Below are 14,600 nucleotides of genomic sequence, written 5' to 3' on the forward strand. Positions count from 1 at the left end.
ATCACTAAAAATTCTTCTCAATTTGGGCTGCATATTAGAATCACCTGAGGAGTGTGTGCGTGTGTGTGTGTGTGTGTGTGTGTGTGTGTGTGTGTGTTTAGGTAATGTGTCAGTGTATTATATCAATATATAATGTGTCTGGAGTTCAGTTCCTGGAGAGCTTTAAAAAAATGTGTATACCTATGTTGCATCCCATGCCAATTAAATAGAATCTGTAGAGGGAGGACTCAGGCATCGGTAGCTTTCAAAGTTCCCCAGGTGATTTCAACATGCAACTAAGTTTGGGAATCACTGTATTCATCCCCCAATCCCAGATTCCTGTTGAGCACGGCTCATATAGAGAAGGTAAGCAGTGAGTAATAAATAGGTGGAGGTCGGGAGTGGGGGTAGTGGGATGAAACTCAGGTAATGTGATTTTCATTAGCTTTTTATTCAGATGAAAATGTACCTTTGGGATGGGCACAGTGGCTCACGCCTGTAATCCCAGTACTTTGGGAGGCCGAGGTGGGAGGATTGCTTGAGGCCAGGAGTTTGAAACCAGTCTGGCCAACATAGTGAGACCCCATCTCTAAAAAATGAATAAATGAAGGCAGTGGCTCACAACCTGTAATCCCAGCACTTTGGGAGGCTGAGGCGGGTGGATCACCTGAGGTCAGGAGTTTGAGACCAGCCTGGCCAACATGGCAAAACCTTGTCTCTACTAAAAATACAAAAGTTAGCTGGGCAGGGTGGTGAACACCTGTAATCCCAGCTACTCCGGAGGCTGAGGCAGGAGAATCGCTTGAACCTGGGAGGCACAGGTTGCAGTGAGCAGAGACTGTGCCACTATATTCCAGCTTGGGTGACAGATCAAGAGTGTGTCTCAAAAAAAAAAAAAAATAATAAATGAAACAAAATGTACATTTGTACTCATTCTACTGATACCCAGTCTTGGAGTCGGGGAATAAAAAAGGAGGGACTAGTGAAGAACACTGAGCAATTAAGATTATAAGATAATAGTTTTCCTGTTTTTTTTTTTTTTTTTTAAGTGTACAATTCAATGGTTTTTATACTATACTCAGTGTTGTATTACTATCACCACATTCAATTTTAGGACATTTTTGTCTGCCTGGTATGGTGGTTCACACCTATAATCCTGGCTCTCTGGAAGGCCAAGGCAGGTGGATTGCTTGAGCCCAGGTGATTGAGACCACTCTGGCCAACATGGCAAAACCCTATCTCTACAAAAAATTTGCCATGCATGGTGATGCATACCTGTGATCCCAGGTACTCAAGAGGCTGAGGTGGGAGGATAATTTGACCATGGGAGGCACAGGTTACAGTGAGCTGAGATGGCGCCACTGTACTCCAGTGGGGGTGACAGAGTGAGACAAGAACATTTTTGTTACTTCAAAAAGAAACTCCGTACCTTTCAACCCTCAGTCCTGCTATCCCTCCACCCACTCTTCCCCAACCCTTAAGCAACAGCTAATCTACTTTCTGTGTCTGTAGATTTTCCTATTCTGGACTCTAATGTTGATTTTTTTTTTTTTTTTGGAGACGGAGTTTTGCTATTGTTGCCCAGGCTAGAGTGCAATAACGTGGTCTTAGCTCACTGCAACCTCTGCTTTCCGGATTCAAAAGCTATTCTCCTGCCTCGGTCTTCCAAGTAGCTGTGACTACAGATGCCCACCACCATGCCCGGCTTTTGTATTTTTAGTAGAGACAGGGTTTTGCCATGTTGGCCAGGCTAGTTTCAAACTCCTGATCTCAGGTGATCCGCCCACCGTGGCCCCCCAAAGTGCTGGGATTACAGGTGTAAGCCACCGCACCTGGCCTCGAATGTTGATTTTAAACCCAGGCACTTTACTGAAGCAGGACCCATGATGACCTTTGTTATTTTTATTTTTTACTCTTACTGAAGCATAACATATTTACAGAAAGAAGCATAAACTGTAGGTTTATAGATTAGTAAAAATTGGCAAACTGAACTCTCCCATGTAACCAGCACACAGATCAGGATACCAAACCTTATCTCCACCCCAGAAGCTTCTCTTGTGCCCCACTTCTCACTTTGAAAATCATCAATTTTGCTCCTTTTGAACTTTATACCCATGTAATTATAAAATATATCTTCTTTTGTGTCTGGCGTTTTTTACTCAACATTATGTTTGTGGGATTTATGCATATTATTGCCTGTAGCCAAGACAGTCTTTGATGGTATTAAATTTGCCCCATTCAGAACAAATTATTTGAAAAGGTTTATTGAAACTAAAATTCTTCAGATGATTTATTGAATAAGCCACCTCCCTTGGTCTGTGTAAAAATAATTCGATCCTGAAGAATTTGTTTGGGAATTTAAATTCAGACGACTGGCATCATTGAGGACAAATGGTAGTAGCATCTTTTTCTTGCAGAGCTAGTTGTACAAGTCATTAAACTTGAAATTCTTTTTTTTTTTTTGAGACGGAGTCTCGCTCTGTCGCCCAGGCTGGAGTGCAGTGGCCGGATCTCAGCTCACTGCAAGCTCCGCCTCCCGGGTTCACGCCATTCTCCTGCCTCAGCCTCCCAAGTAACTGGGACTACAGGCGCCCACCACCTCACCCGGCTAGTTTTTTGTATTTTTTAGTAGAGACGGGGGTTTCACCGTGTTAGCCAGGATGGTCTCGATCTCCTGACCTCGTGATCCGCCCGTCTCGGCCTCCCAAAGTGCTGGGATTACATGTTATTCTCTTTTAAGAATTTCAAGTTTAGCCGGGCGCGGTGGCTCAAGCCTGTAATCCCAGCACTTTGGGAGGCCACGACGGGCGGATCACGAGGTCAGGAGATCGAGACCATCCTGGCTAACACAGTGAAACCCCGTCTCTACTAAAAAATACAAAAAAACTAGCCGGGCGAGGTGGCGGGCGCCTGTAGTCCCAGCTACTCGGGAGGCTGAGGCAGGAGAATGGCGTGAACCCAGGAGGTGGAGCTTGCCATGAGCTGAGATCCGGCCACTGCACTCCGGCCTGGGTGACAGAGCAAGACTCCGTCTCAAAAAAAAGAAAGAGAATAACAGTATTAAATTCAAAATGATTTATTAGGAATCACAATAGATTATAAACATTTGACAAATACAGGAGATTGAATTACTTATCTGGGTCTTCTTGGAATATTTTTTTTTCCGTTGGCATGATTTGGGAACTACTCTTTTTTTTTTTTTTTTTTTGAGATGAAGTCTTGCTCTGTCTGCCGGGTTGGAGTGCAGTGGCAGATCTTGGCTCACTGCAATCTCCACCTCCTGGGTTCAAGCTATTCTCCTGCCTCAGCCTCCCCAGTAGCTGGGATTACAGGCATGCGCCACCACGCCTGGCTAATTTTTGTATTTTTAGTAGAGACAGGGTTTTGCCATGTTGGCCAGGTTGGTCTCGAACTCCTGGCCTCAAGTGATCTGCCTATCTCAGCCTCCCAAAGTGCTGGGATGACAGGAGTGAGCCACTACGCCCAGCCTTTGGAAACTGCTTATGATTTTACCTGCCATTAATTTTTTTTTTTTTTTCTCTTTCACATCTTATATCCAATACCATAGGCCAACCCCTTTTCTTGCCAAGGAACGTTTAATAGGAGGAAAGACTAACGAGTAAACATATAGCTAGGGATGAAGTAGTGTTTTTACACCTACAAGGAAATGTAAGAATATGTCTTCTGAATTATTTATATCAGCAGTCATGGATTGATTGTCATGCTTTTGAAGTACACTATCAAGTACCATATAATTTACTCATCGTTTCCTTAGCAATTTCTTCTCTCTGCACACTTACCATTTTCAAGCTAGTGGAATTCTTGCTAAACATGGCAAAGTAGTTTTTACAGAAATCTGTTCCCTGTGGAATTTCTTTTTATGGATCATCCAAGGTTTTTGCCTTTCAGAGTAAAGGACAAGGAGGGTTTTTGTGAATCAGGCCTTACTTAATGTATTTGAACATTCAGGTGCCTTGGAGAGGGTAATGAAAGGGGCAGGGGATGCGGGTTTTGTGCTGTGTCCTCGTCCCCAAAATAAGTCTCAGTTGCTCACAGAGTGACTGGGATATGAGATCGATATCTTTGATCGAGGCCAACTGGAACATTGAAAACAGAGCATTCAAAGCATTGAAAACAGGCTCTGTGACATTTAAAATACACACAACAAACACAATAGTCATAAATATGCTCCCTTCACTAGATACCACTTCCCTGATGTGCCAAACCTCTATCAGTCTTAATGGGGGCCGGGTGTTGGTCGCTCACGCCTATAATCCCAGCATTTTGGGAGGCCAAGGCAGGTAGAAGACTTGAGGCCACGAGTTTGAGACCAGTTTGAGACCGGCCAGGCTAACATGGTAAAACCCCACCTCTATTAAGAAAGAAAAATATTTAAAAATAAACTCTCTGTTCTCTATTAAAAAAAAAAATCTTAAGAAAGAAGACACCAGGTTCAAGAAGCCAAAGAAGAGACCATAAGCCAGCAAAATGAGACGCAGAGTTTTATTAGGCCGTTACTACCGGGGAGGGAGTCCAGTGGCAGCAGGCTGGACAAGATACATGCCTTCCTACAGTTCAGTGGCCATGGGCAGCACAGTGTAACTGCATGGCCCAGTGGCAGCAGGCTGGGCAGGAAAACTGCAGCCACCTCCAAATATTATGCAGTTTATATAGCATTTTCACTTAACACCCTCTTTCACTTGACAACCTTCATTTAACACAACACTCAGGGCCTCAATTCCCTGTATGGCCCATGTTCCACAGGAGAGGCCAGGGGCTCAGTTGTTTATCATAGACAAGGAGTGTATCTCCAAGTTGGCCACTTCTGGATTCCCTAGCTCAGAGCACACCTTGAGGTGCCTCTGTCATACAGGGTCATTCTCAGGGCATGGTTAAGTTACTGCTTTTAGGAGTGTTTAGCCTACCTGTGCCCATAAAATTAGCAATGATGTTTAGTCCTCACATTTGAATTCTCCAAAAATGATTTGAAAAATGGATTCCTAAGCAAATAGGCACAAATCATTCATCAGTTCTACAGATTTCTGTGACAAGTGTTGTCTCAGCTTCTGCTGTGATTCTTTTAGATCTCACATTTTATAGGAGCGGTCATCAGATCTGTATTAGTTTGTTTTCACACTGATGATAAAGACATACCTGGGACTGGGATGAAAAAGAGGTTTAGTGGACTTACAGTTCCACATGGCTGAGGAGGCCTCACCATCATGGTGGAAGACAAGGAGGAGCTGGTCATGTCTTACATGGATGGCAGAGGGCAAAGACAGAAAGCCTGTGCAGGGAAACTCCTGTTTTTAAAGCCATCAGATCTTATGAGACTTACTATCACAAGAATAGCACGGAAAAGACCTACCCCCATGATTCAATTATCTCCCAACTGGGTCCCTCCCACAACACATAGGAATTATGGGAACTACAAGATAGGATTTGAGTGGGGACACAGAGCCAAACCATATCAAGACTCCTGCCAGTTAAAAAAAAAAAAAAAAAAAAACTGCTTTTATATATGTAGGTATGTATATATGCATGTATTTAGAGACAGGGGTCTTGCTATGTTGGCTAGGCTGGCATGGAACTCCTAGTCTCAAGCAATCCTTCTGCCTCAGCCTCCTCAAGTGCTGGGATTACAGGCATGAGCCACCATGCCCAGCTAAAAGTACTGCTTTTAAATGCTTTAAATCTCAGCCTAGAGAAAAGTAGGGAGGAAATGCAGACTATTTATGGCAGTTAAGCCCAGATTTCAAAAATTTAATGTCTTTGCTCACCATAGAAATAGGTATTCTCTGATGAAAGTGCTTATTTGAACAAATATTTTTGCTAGAATGTATTTTTTTTTCCCTAGGGTTTATCATGTACAGTGGGAAAACTTGAAGAAAAAATTTATTTAAATGTCATTTTCCCTCTTTGTGAGATACCACACTATTGTAAGCCATGCCCTGCTTTAGACTTGATCTAGTGGTAATGTTGAACTGCTTGTGGTTGCCAGTACATGTCACTGCGGCAGCCGCCGCCCCCCTGGCCACCACCCACCCTTTGCTCTTGCTGTTCCTTCTGCCAGGACAGCTATTGTCAACCACTGCACTTCCTTCGCTGGCTCATTCTTACACCACCCACCACCTTCAAGACTCAGCTCAGGTGTCATCTCTTCCAGGAATTTGGAACCTGTAGTTTGACATAATTTCCCCATTTCCTCTGTTCTCACTGTACCCTGTACAAATCTGTCTGAAACCTTATTGTGTTACTGTGATATTAAAATTCTTTTTTGCCTGTGTCTTCCATTAGCATATACACTCCTTGAAAGCAAATGATTAATAAGATTAATTATATGACCATCTTTTTGTTTTTCTTTTACTGGCCTTTTTGCAGATTTTAGGTTGAGTTAAATAATCCTTAATGGAAAACATGTGCAGCTCTAGGAAATGAACACTATCATTAATTTGTCCATTAAAGAAACAATTTAAATGAAGATTCTATCTAACTTTCAGAGTCTTTAAGCACACTGTTAATGCTGAGCAAATATGGACTGGAATACCCATTTTAAAAAATGGTCTCATTCCCTGCTTTTGCTCTTGTGTGTGTGTGCACATGTGTGGTGTATGTGCACACAGTTTTCTTCCTTTCTTCCTTCTTCCTTAACTCCATATTATTCTGTTATACTAGACATTTTTCTTCTAATTTTCAAAGGGCAGTTCCTTGTTTATGATATTTACTGTCACTTTATAGATTTGGTTTCCAAAACTACTCCAAAGGAGAGAGTTTATTTCCACTTAGGAACCATGTCTGGAAGCTATATACCTGTCACCCAATGAAGAGTGATGTCTGGGTTATGACCATATGGTCTAAAAATAATCATGATAATTTATATATATTTATATGATGCTTTGTGTGTCAGGCCATTTGCTGAAAATCGTGTATGTGACAGTTCTAACTGCAATTGTGCCTTTTTATCAATGAGGAAAGAAACTCAGGGAACTTAGTAACTTGCCTAGCATCATAAAGGTTTTAAATACAGAGCTGGGATTAAGAACCAAAACCACCAAATTTTAGGATCTGTGTTTTTTTGTTGTTTTTTTTTTTGAGATGGAGTTTCGCTCTTGTTGCCCAGGCTGGAGTGCAATGGCGCAATCTCGGCTCACCGCAACCTCTGCCTACTGGGTTCAAGCGATTTTCCTACCTCAGCCTCCTGAGTAGCTGGGATTACAGGCATGCACCACCACACCTGGCTAATTTTGTATTTTTAGTAGAGACAGGGTTTCTCCATGTTGGTCAGGTTAGTCTCGAATTCCCGACCTGAGGTGATCCATGTGTCTTGGCCTCCCAAAGTGGTGGGATTGCACACTTGAGCCACCACACCCAGCCCTCCGCCACCCCCAACGAGACAGAGTCTCGCTCTGTCCCCCAGGTTGGAGTGCAGTGACGCGATCTCAGCTCACTGCAATCTCCCACCTCCCAGGTTCAAGCGATTCTTCTGCCTCAGCCTCCTGAGTAGCTGGGATTACAGACATGCGTCACCATGCCCAGTTAATTTTTGTATTTTTAGTAGAGGTGGGGTTTCACCATGTTGGCCAGGCTGGTCTCAAACTCCTGACCTCAGGTGATCCACCTGCCTTGGCCTTCCAAAGTGCTGGGATTACAGGCGTGAGCCACCACGCTTGGTTTGTGTTTTTGTTTGTTTGTTTTTTTAATTTTTTAAAAAATGTTTATTTTTGAAATAAAATATGTATAGATTATTAGGATGTTGCAAAGAAATGTACAAGGAGGTTCTGTGCAACCTTCACCTATCTCTGCCAATATTGATATCCTATATAACTACAGAACAAGATCAAAATCAGTAAATAGTTCAGCATCTCATAGTTATGACAACCAGAGGGCATTGATTAATACAGAATTTTAGTGTAACATGACTTTTTAATAAAAAAATAGCATTATTTATACTATAAAACCTTTATTTTAATAACTTATTACCAGGAAATATATTGAAAAAGAGCGTGGTTTAGATAGTTGGTTTTTAACTTTTTAGGACATAGACCCATTTTAGAAGACAATGAAATATGAACCTTTTTAGGAAAAAAAAAAAAGACATACATGTATACAGAATGTTCATGGTTTCAAAAACATTCCCTATACCCACCCCTCCAAAATACGCTTAGGCTTCAGATTAAAAACTCTGGTTTAGCTGGGCACGATGGCGTGTTCCTAGGGAGGCTGAGGTGGGAGGATCACCTGAACCAAGGAGTTTGAGGCTGTAGTTTGCTTTGCCATGATTATGCCTGTGATTGAATAGCCACTACACTCCAGCCTGAGCAACAAAGCCAGATTCTGTCCGCCAAAAACAAAAACAAAAAACTTCTAGTATAGAGCAACATTTAAATAAATACATTTACTTAAATCCAGACACTTGTTAATAATCCTTATTTTTTATTATCTTTTTTATTTATGATTTTATTTATTTATTTATTTATTTATTTAGAGATGGAGTCTCACTCTGTCGCCCAGGCCAGAGTACAGTGGCGTGATCTCGGCTCACTGCAACCTCTGCCTCGTGGGTTCAAGCGATTCTTCTGTCTGCCTCAGCCTCCTGAGTAGCTGGGACTACAGGCACGTGCCACTGTGCCTGGCTAATTTTTTTCTATTTTTAGTAGAGATGGGGTTTCACCATATTGGCCAGGCTGGTCTCAAACTCTTGACCTTGTGATCCACCCACCTCGGCCTCCCAAAGTGCTGGGATTACAGGCATGAGCCACCGTGCCTGGCCTATTTATGATTTTTAATACCTTTTTCCAGTTCTGCTTATAGCAAAGCTCCCTTCTGGCACCCACTCCCAACCTTCTTATTACTCCTTGAATTACTCATTGAAAGTCTCTTGGATTCTCCATAGCTCTTTGTTGCTTAGAGAAAAAAAAATCCTCTGCTTCCAACATTATTGCCCTTACAAACGTATTTTATCTAGGACTGCTTTCTTGTGCACAAAAGGCCTTTGGTCAATAACTTTTGGTTCTCTTGCCCTTTTCATGTCACCACCATAAACATGGGTATTTTGCGACATGGCTATGGAGTTAGGGGTCAGCCCCAGCAGGAATCACTGATACCCAGCTAGAAGAAGGGAGATAACTGGGAGCTCCTGTCAGTTCTGAGCCAGACACTGGCAGCCAGGTAATTTACTTCCACAGCCAGGACTCACCTAGGTAGTGAGTCAACAGAGGCATATAGGTCAGAGTGGCAGTCCAGCAGGAGGATATAGATGTTTAAAAAGCCAGGCTTATGATCTAACCAGAATTACAGGTTACATCTTTATTCTTTTTTTTTTTTAATTGAGACGGAGTTTCACTCATTGTCCAGGCTGGAGTGCAATGGCACAATCTCGGCTCACTGCAACCTCCGCCTCCCAGGTTCAAGCGATTCTCCTTCCTCAGCCTCCTGAGTAGCTGGGATTACAGGCACATACCACCATGCCCAGCTAATATTTGTATTTTTAGTAGAGACAGGGTTTCGCCATGTTGGCCAGGCTGGTCTCAAATTCCTGACCTCAGGTGATCTGCCCGTCCCGGCCTCCCGAAGTGCTGGGATTACAGGTATGAACCACTGTGCTCAACCTAGGTCTTTGTTCTGAGGACCATTCCTGCCCTAGTTACAATCTCACGTATGCTTCCTGCTGAGGTAAAGCAGAGAGAAGTATTTTGCTGCCATGGAGTCAGATCCCCCAGTTTTGATAGTCTAGACTCTACAAGGAAGTGGTTACACCTAGAAACGTGTGGGTGGAAAATGAGGGCTGATGGGGACCCTGCATGAGGGACTGGCTGTGTTCTGCTCCAAACTGGCCAAGGTAGAAGAAAGTCACAGTGCTTTCACTGTGTCTATCAGCTGCATGATTTCTTTCTTTTTTGTTTTTTGTTTTTGTTTTTGTTTTGAGACGGAGTCTCGCCCTGTTGGCCGGCTGGAGCGCAGTGGCACGATCTCAGCTCACTGCAACCTCTGCCTCCTGGGTTCAAGCAATTCTCCTGCTTCAGCCTTCCAAGTAGCTGAGACTACAGGCATACGGCACCCACCATGCCCAGCTAATTTTTGTATTTTTAGTAGACACGGGGTTTCACTGTGTTGGCCAGGATGGTCTCGATCTCCTGCTTGTGATCCGCCCACCTTGGCCTCCCAAAGTGCTCGGATTACAGGCGTGAGCCACCGTGCCCGGCCCAGCTGCATGATTTCTTTATGGAGATCTTTCTCCAATGAGAAGTTTCACAACTACCAAGTTTTCTGTCTGCTGATGAAAGCCCTGTATTTTCCATACAGTTGATTTTTCTTTCTTTCTTTCTTTTTTTTTTTGAGACAGAGTCTTGCTCTGTCGCCCAGGCTGGAGTGCAGTGGCGCAATCTCGGCTCACTGCAACCTCCGCCTCCCAGGTTCACGCCATTCTCCTGCCTCAGCCTGTGGAGTAGCTGGGACTACAGTCGCCCGCCACCATGCCCGGCTAATTTTTTTTTTTGTATTTTTAGTAGAGATGGGGTTTCACTGTGTTAGCCAGGATGGTCTCGATCTGCTGACTTCGTGATCCGCCCGCCTCGGCCTCCCAAAGTGCTGGGATTACAGGCATGAGCCACTGCATCTGGCCAACAGTTTATAAGTTTTAAAGTAAACACCTTTCTGAGTAGTGTGATGAAATATTGCACCCTCCTCTGTCATTCCGCCCAAGATGTGAATCATTCTTCTCCAGTGTATCCATGCTGTCTGCTCTGCCCTCTGGTTGGTCATGTCATAACTTTCTCAGTTATCAGATCAACTATCCCAGTTTCCCTGTGTTTGTGTTCAGGTAACCTTTATTTTACTTAATAATGGCCCCAAAGTATAAGAGTAGTGATACTGGCATATTGTTACAATTTTTCTGTTTTTTTTTTTTTTTTTTGAGATGGAGTCTCACTCTGTCACCCAGACTGGAGTGCAGTGGTGCGATCTCGACTCACTGCAACCTCTGCCTCCCGGGTTCAAGCCATTCTCCTGCCTCAGCCTACCAAGTAGCTGGGACTACAGTCACCCACCACCATGCCCTGCTAATTTTTGTATTTTTACTAGAGCCGGGTTTTCACTTTGTTGGTCAGGCTGGTCTCGAACTCCTGACCTTAGGTTATCCACCTGCCTCAGCCTCCCAAAGTGCTGGGATTACAGGGGCGAGCCACCATGCCTGGCCTGTTATAATTTTTCTATTTTATCATTAGTAATTGTTAATCTCTTACTGTGCCTAATGTATAAACTTTATCGTAGGTATGTATCTGTAGGAAAAAACATAGTATATATAGGGTTTGGTATTATCTAGTATTTCAGGCATCCGCTGAGGGTCTTGGAATGTATCCTCTGCAGATAAGGGGGGGACTACTATATATCCTTTTCCTCCTCCTTCTGAATTTGACTATATTTATTTATTTTTGAGACTGAGTCTCGCTGTTTCACCCAGCCTGGAGTGCAGTAGTGTGATCTCGGCTCACTGCAACCTCTGCTTCCCAGGTTCAAGCGATTCTCCTGCCTCAGCTTCCCGAGTAGCTGGGACTACAGGCGCATGCCACCACGCCTGGCTAATTTTTGTATTTTTAATAGAGACGGGGTTTCACCATGTTGGCCAGGCCGGTCTCGAACTCCTGACCTCAGGTGATCCACCCACCTTGGCCTCCCAAAGTGCTGGAATTACACCATTTTGGGAGGCCAAGGTGTGAGCCACCATGCCTGGCTGAATTTAACTATATTTAAGAGAAAGACTTAGGCCACAGTTTCTTATTTATTTATTTATTTATTTATTTATTTATTTTTGAGATGGAGTCTTGCTATGTCGCCAGGGTGGAGTGCAATGGCATGATCTCAGCTCAGTGCAACCTCTGCCTCCTGGGTTCAAGCTATTCTCCTGCCTCAGCCTCCCGAGTAGCTGGGACTACAGGCGCCCACACCTGGCTAATTTTTGTATTTTTAGTAGAGACGGGTTTCACCATGTTGGCCAGAATGGTCTCAATTTCTTGACCTCATGATCCGCCAGCCTCAGCCTCCCAAAGTGTTGGGATTACAGGCAAGAGCCACCGTGCCAGGCTAGGCCACGGTTTCTTTACACTGCCAAATAACCAAGTATTTGTCCCAAGAGGAGAGTGGGGAATGGAAGGATGGATGGGAAACCTGGCTAGTTGTCTATGAAGTTGTATGGCATCGTGTTGGGGTCCCCTGATGTTGAAGGTTTGCCTCGGTTTTGTTTTTTTTTTTAGAGATGGAGTCTCACTCTGTTGCCCAGGCTGGAGTTCGGTGGCGCGATCTTGGCTCACTGCAAGCTCCGCCTCCCGAGTTCAGGCCATTCTCCTGCCTCAGCCTCCCGAGTAGCTGGGACTACAGGTGCCTGCCACCACGCCCAGCTAATTTTTGTATTTCTAGTAGAGACGGGGTTTTGCCATGTTAGCTAAGATGGTCTCGATCTTCTGACCTTGTGATCCGTCCACCTCAGCCTCCCAAAGTGCTGGGATTACAGGCATGAGCCACCACGCCCAGCCGGTTTGCCTCGGTTTTGTAACAGGAATCACGCACATATACACACTTTGCCAGAAAGTATGCTAAATGCCACAAAGAATCTTTAGAACAACCCTAAGTAGGCTGTTTATCCACTGAGGAAAGTCAAGGTCAGAATGAACTAACCTGACTAGTGTCACAGAAGTAGTTAGTGAAGAAAACGCGATTTGATCCCATGTGTTTCATGCTTCTATATTTAAGTGGAGGATTTGCTCCTCAGCCCTGACTTCTCTCAGTACAACATCCTATCCCCGCTCAGAATGAAATCTGTCTCTGACACACTCTTTTTTTTATATTAACTTAATCTATAAGAGACTGACGAACAAATCACAGGAATTCCATTTCACAAAGGGATATGCCATCCAAAGACATAGAATATCTGCTGCTCAGGCCCCCTTCTCCGTGTCACAGTGCTTGGTGAGCATTAAATCAAAGAGGAGAGAATTGGATAACCTTGTGGCGTCTCATATCCAGACTGTAGGCTTGAAGAATTAAACACACCCTGCAGCCCATTGAGGGCTAGAATATTCCTGCCTGACAAATATAGTCTATCTTGGACAGTGTGAGATAAACACTAGTGAAATAGTTCCTCTTTTCAAAGTCATTTTCTGGATTCCAGGCGACTCAGGGCAAATGCCTCCTCATTCATATATGTTATCTTTAGTTGTTCTGCTTTCCAGGATTATTGTCTCTCTTAAAAGCACCTCACTCACTCAGCCTGAGGTGCTTTCAGCTGGCATCATTGCTTCATGAGTGTTAAATGGAATGTTAGAATTCACAAATTCAGGGTGGGTTACTTTCATAATCAATAATCTGATTCTTTGTATGTTGATTTTTTTATGAGATTGTTGCCTCTAAATTCTGAAGAAGTGACTTTCTTAGAACTTGCAACCTTTATTCTCTCAAACTTGGGTAGCATGTAGAATCTCCTCTACTTAAAGACTTTCATAGATATGATCAAGACAAGTTACATAGCTAAAATCTACCACCTATAACAGTCATTCATATTGTGACATTTTGTACTTAATCACACAGATTGGCAGGCCATTTCATGCACTTTTCTGGATGTGAGATGTATTTCACACACTCACAATGATTGGAGAGGAAAACACTCCTTTATACCCTAACCTGTCCAAGCCTCACAAAGAGATAATGGCTAGAAAGATTGCAGGGAGAAATTAACATTTGATCCTTTCTTTAGGTCATAATAGGCTTTCTCCTCTGTTGCTCTAAAATGAATGGATTCATCCTATTCATGGGAGTAGGTTTCTCTGTGCATTAAAAAGCTTTGTAAAGGAGCCAGTTGCACCAAGAGAGAGCCCTGGGATTCTCAAGTAACATGTTTTCAATCAGTAAGTCTTGTTCAAAGACTATAAAAGTTCATCATTTAGCAGAAGGACATGGTGTAGTGGCATGAGTCAGAGGAACTCTGGGTTCTCTTTCTAAATTGGCCATTTTTAGCCTTGTGCAGCTTGCCTACTTTGTGAATTGCTTGTGAAATTGAAATGAGATAATGTGTTTGAAAGTGTTTTGAAAACTGTAAAATACTATACAAATGTAAGTTGTTACGTCGGAACAAAGCAGTGGGCAGTCAGTGAAAAAGGAATCAGTTGAAAGCAATTGGTGCATATACTTTTTCAAGAACCAAACATTAAGTGCTGATGTTTCTTGAGCACTTACGATGTGCCAGGCACTGTTAAAATGTTTTACATGTATTGTCTAAACCTTCCAGTACCCTAATGATGTAGATATTATTATTGTCCCCATTTTACAGATGAGAAACACTGAGGCACATAAAAGTGAAGCATCCTGCCTATAGTGATACACCTAGTAAGCAATGAGATAAAGCTGGGATTCAAATCCAGGCAGTGTGGTTCTGGAGCCCAGACTCTTTTTTATTTTTTTTGGAAATGGGGTCTTACTATATCGCCCAGGCTGAACTCAAACTCCTGGGTTCAAGTGATCCTCCTGCTTCGGCTTCCCAAGTAGTGGGGGCAGCAGGCATACCCCATTGTGCCCAGCCAGACTCTTTAAATACTACACTGTTGGCAGCATTATCATTTGTTTTAGTCTATTTG

The sequence above is a fragment of the Piliocolobus tephrosceles genome, chromosome 3, assembly GCF_002776525.5.
Source record: "Piliocolobus tephrosceles isolate RC106 chromosome 3, ASM277652v3, whole genome shotgun sequence".
Classification (NCBI taxonomy): domain Eukaryota; kingdom Metazoa; phylum Chordata; class Mammalia; order Primates; family Cercopithecidae; genus Piliocolobus; species Piliocolobus tephrosceles.